Below are 5,224 nucleotides of genomic sequence, written 5' to 3'. Positions count from 1 at the left end.
ATGAAAGGAAGAATGAAAGAAATATTAACTTGTCTACAAAAAAAATGCTATGCTGGGACTGCCCTGAGCACATCAAGATACATGGTTAATCTAATATAAGCTTTTAAAAAAAATTAGATCATTATACCACTGCTATTGTCAATAGCTACATAGAATTTTGAACTGATAGGTAATGGTTTCCTTAAGCATGCATGTGTATTTGGATATTTATGGTGTCTCACTTGTTTTTACAGAGATTTTATTACTTAAAGTGCTGGGGTTTTTGTTTTTTTTTTTTAAAGATTTTATTTATTTGACAGAGAGACACAGCGAGAGAGGGAACACAAGCAGGGGGAGTGGGAGAGGGAGAAGCAGGCTTCCCGTGGAGCAGGGAGCCCGATGTGGGACTCGATCCCAGGACCCTGGGATCATGACCCGAGCTGAAGGCAGTTGCCCAACAACTGAGCCACCCAGGCGCCCTTAAAGTGCTGTTTTTAATATTTATTTCCTAAAGTAGATTCCTAAAAGTATATTTACTATGTCAGAATTCAGTAAGTGTAGCTGGAGTACTTAAAGCATTGTTCCAAATACATGACAAAAGATAGTGTTGCAGCTTTTATATTTTTATTTTGACATAATTGAACTTTAATATTAATAATATGCCATTAAATGGCAGGTATTATCCATAATACTTGGATCCTTCATTGTAATTTTGATAGATATTTTGCTTATATTCTTACAATTGCCTTTTTTTTTTAAACAAAATTCACATTTTATTTAGGTTGAAATAAACTATACAAAATTGATTTTCTTCACCAAAAATAACAGCAATATTTTCTGTATTATTCCTAGATAAACCACAAAACACTTATTTTTGTAGGTTTTCCAGGTTTTGTTTATAAATCAAGACGAGGCAGTAGATATAGTCATGGAAAAAGAGGAGAACAGACAAATCAGTTGTCAGTATCCATGGCCTCTGATCCTGTCTTGACCATGAACAGAGGTGTTCAACATACACCTGCTAAAAAGCTTATGAAGACGTAGGTGTTCTACATACACTTGCTAAAGAGCTTATGAAGATGTAGTCTCAACAAAGGAATGTAAACAGCAACAATCCAATGTGGGACAACAATGGCAGGCTCTCCCATTCAAACTTTAACTGTAACTTGTTCCTTTAAGTTTATTTGATAAAGACAAAATCTCTACTGCAATCCTTGCCTGGCAAGCTCATGTGTTTCTCTCTCTCTCTCTGTCTGGTTTTCCCTTAACTGTCCATTACAGATTTTTAACATACTAACACTCCTACTATTCAAAGGTCACTCTGAGCTTCATTGTAACATTTTATAAAATGTACTCCTTCCTCCCATACCTCTTCAAAATCTTTATCTTCTAAGAACTGATAACTCAATACCAGACAATTGGATCCAGTGACAATAAATGTTTTATCTAAAATGACTTAGCTAAAACAATTCCCAAGTGCCATTAGCAGAGATCCCACAGAAGTGTAATGTGGCACTTTCAATGCTATCTTCTGGAACAGGTATGTCTCCAAAGCATGAGAGTTTAAACAGCGGCCATTTAAATTGGCAGATTATCAATGGCTAATGTACTCAATGAGAGGTTGACAGGTCAAGATATTCAGTGATTAAGTGGCCTACATACACCTGACAGCCTTTCTGTAAGATGTTTTCAAATTTCTTACAGATTTTTCCAAATATCAAACATAAGAGAAAGCCTACTTTAAAAGTCTTTTAGGTATTTTCAATGGTTTCTGAGTTATCTGTAGGAAGCTCTGACTTAGTTGTATAGAGTTTGATATACGTGTCCACCATTAAATCCAGATCATGTTTTATATCAAAATTTATGTTAAGCAAAGCCAAGTTACTTGACCTTTGGTCTGTCAAAGTGTTCCTCAGGTATGCTTTGAGATGCTTTCGCCCATTTTCATAGCGTTCATTCTCAACCTTCATCACAGGAAGAATACATAGGACTTTTAGCAATGCATAAACATTAGGAAAAAACTTGATGTCTGGTAGATGCAGGGCTTCATAAATTGTGGATGGAAGCTCTATATCTTTCCCTCTGTGTTTCCACTTGATTCTCCAGCAATGCAGCTCAGCTGAGAGTGTGTCGGGACTGGGCAAGTCACTTCTGTAAATGTCAGCATGGTGCTCCTCCGATGTATTAAATTTGAGCTGTCCCATGACAGAGGGTACAAGAGATAAGCATTTAAGAGCTTTGAGGTGCTGTTCTGAGAATATGTCTTTCAGTTCCTGAATAATGTGTTCCACTGTTGGAACACTTAGAGTTTCTTTATAGTAACTCTCAGAAGTGAGCTGAGATTCCAGGTTACCTAGCTGGGCTCTGCGGAATTTCCCAGGGAGTTTCATCTGAACATCAAGCTTAGTTGCCAAATTTGTGGCTTCTTCGAACCAAAATTCATGATAAACTTCAATATTTTCCATCACTTCATTTAGTGAATGCAGCACTGCAGTCAAGCTACTGGCTGCAAAGAAGACATCAGAGGTTTGCCTTTGAAGGTTTTTCCCAAAGGCTCTTGTAAAAGATAGAACATTTTTAAGAACAACAATGGTAACGATGAAATCAAAATCTGTTACTGCACTACAGAGTACAAAAGCTCGACCAGCTATATAGTTATTCCATCTAATATTTGTATCACTATTTATACCATCTAAACATAAAACAAGTGCTTGTAGGAGGTCCACTAAAATTTCAAAAGCATCATGCCTGCCTGTCCACTGAGAATGGCAGATTTCCTTCAGTTCTTTACCCTTTTCCTCATTATTCTGAAAGAGGACAGAAATTACATTGTCAAGCTCCAAAAGCAATTGTGGAGATCCATGGAAGAAAGAACAAACTTCCTCAATTGTTCCTAACGCAACAGATACTCCCACAACAGGCACTGATTTTGCCAACCATATATTTAAGGCACAGGAAGAGCAAAGTGTGTAGACAGCTTGGGGATATTTCTCTAAAAGTCTAGAAGCAACGACTTTCATTTTGGAAGAAAATCCACTGGACACAATGTAAGCCTGGCGGCGACAATACTCCATGTTTAACCCCCACTTCTCAGTTATCATAGTGTGAAATTTTACAGCCAAAATTTCTGCATCAGCTTCATAAGGCAAGAAGCCCACAAATTCCTCTCTCAGGTTATGAGATTCATCAACAAATCTCACCAACACAGGCAAGTGTTCTTCCCCTGCTATGTCCACTACGTCATCAGTGATGATGGAAAAGAAGTGGGAGTCTCTCACTTCCCTGAGGGTCTCCTCCCGAATGCAGCTCTCACAGATGTCTAGCATCTGTTTCTGCTGTGTTTTCGAGCAGAACAATGTGTTAACTGCTGTTGTCTCAAAGCGCTTTCTCAGAACCTCTTCGCCAGAATTTATCCGACACTCCAGCAGTGCTTGGAAGTTATCTGGAGTAAACAGACCCTCTGGGATTTCATCAGTTTCATGCCCATCCAGAGGGATGTTTTGTTTTCCCATAAGAATCAAAATTTCAAATAAAGATTTTAAGTATTCTTTGTTTTCTTTCTCTTCAAGGGTTAAAGGTAAAATGTCTTCATCCTGTTCTTCACCCCCTTCTTCTGCACTGGGATTCTGAGCATTGCTGTTATTTATTTCTTTATGTTTTGGTTCCTGTTCAGAAGTTTCATCATTTTTTTTTCTGTTTCAGTGTCCTGATTTCATCTTCACTCAATTCTTTTATTCGTTTTCTGTGTCTACTATGTGGATTGTTCAAATGACTGGTAAGATCAAATATTGTTGAGAAAGACATGTATCATATGATCTCACTGATATGAGGAATTCTTAATCTCAGGAAACAAACTGAGGGTTGCTGGAGTGGGGGGTGGGGTGGGAAGGATGGGGTGACTGGGTGATAGACACTGGGGAGGGTATGTGCTCTGGTAAGTGCTGTGAATTGTGCAAGACTGTTGAATCTCAGATCTGTACCTCTGAAACAAATAATGCAATATATGTTAAGAAAAAAAAAAAAAAGAAGAAGAAGGTAGCGGGAGGGGAAGAATGAAGCGGGGGAAATCGGAGGGGTAGATGAACCATGAGAGACGATGGACTCTGAAAAACAAACAGGGTTCTGGGGAGGGGGGTAGGAGGATGGGTTAGCCTGGTGGTGGGTACTGAGGAGGGCACGTTCTGCATGGAGCACTGGGTGTTATGCACAAACAATGAATCATGGAACACTTCATCTAAAACTAATGATGTAATGTATGGGGATTAACATAAGAATAAAAAAAAAAAGATCAAATATTGTTGGTATTGCATTATCTCGAAGAACTGTCCTATAAGGACTAGTTCTACAAATCATAGAGGTCTCAAAGTGTTTGGCACATAATCGATAATGTTTATTTAGTTGATCAGATGTTTTATCTTCTAAGTCTGCTCTCCTACAATTCTCCACCCACTTCTGGCATCTGGCCGGATCCAGCGGGAACCTGAAAAAGGCCAGGTCCGACTCTGTACTCTTCCTCGTGCAGTTGGGGGCAGCGCAGAAGTTCGGCATCGTCGCCCACCCGCCGGCCGGCCCAGCCCTCCCCTCCCCGCCTCCTCAGGGCAGCCCGCCCGCCCGTCGGGGCCGGGGAGGGGAGCCAGGCCTGCCGGCTCTGCAAGGCCGGCGCGCCGGGGGGAGGGGCGGCTTACAATTGCCTTTTATTAAAAAAATCATTTCGGGCGCCTGGGTGGCTCAGTTGGTTAAGCGACTGCCTTCGGCTCAGGTCATGATCCTGGAGTCCCGGGATCGAGTCCCGCATCGGGCTCCCTGCTCGGTGGGGAGTCTGCTTCTCCCTCTGACCCTCCCCCCTCTCGTGCTCGCTCTCATTCTCTCTCTCTCAAATAAATAAATAAAATCTTTAAAAAAAAAATCATTTCATAGATACAGCTTCAGAAGTAAATTTGTAAATGATCAGCCATTACAAAAAACTTAACTTGCAAATGTTATCTAAAATATTCATCTTTCCTGGCCAAGCTAAGTCAAATTCAATGTGAATAATAGTGTTTGAACAAGCTCCTAAAAAATCTTACATTAAGATAATTAATTAATTAAGAACATCCAGGTCCTTTGGACTTCCTCACACTAAATTCATGTAATATCTTTACTTTTGGAGATCGTTTTAGTAGAAGTTGCACATTTATTTTAGCAGAAGATTGAAGCCCATGAAAATACAAATATTGACTCATTTTCTCTCCGAGTACTTGAAGCA

General features: G+C 39.8%; 1 pseudogene across 1 annotated transcript; it reads right to left on the bottom strand.

The window, feature by feature from the left end:
• Positions 1–1,607: 1,607 nt before the first annotated feature.
• On the bottom strand, positions 1,608–4,587 carry LOC110592961 (annotated as a pseudogene). The gene is made up of 2 exons (XR_002481136.2): positions 4,281–4,587; positions 1,608–3,773 (listed from the first exon to the last, which is right to left on the bottom strand). The product of XR_002481136.2 is annotated as a 52 kDa repressor of the inhibitor of the protein kinase-like (transcript).
• Between the last annotated feature and the right edge of the window lie 637 nt (positions 4,588–5,224).

Source organism: Neomonachus schauinslandi, chromosome 16 (assembly GCF_002201575.2).
Source record: "Neomonachus schauinslandi chromosome 16, ASM220157v2, whole genome shotgun sequence".
Taxonomy (NCBI): domain Eukaryota; kingdom Metazoa; phylum Chordata; class Mammalia; order Carnivora; family Phocidae; genus Neomonachus; species Neomonachus schauinslandi.
This window is presented reverse-complemented; position numbering and strand designations above follow the sequence as displayed.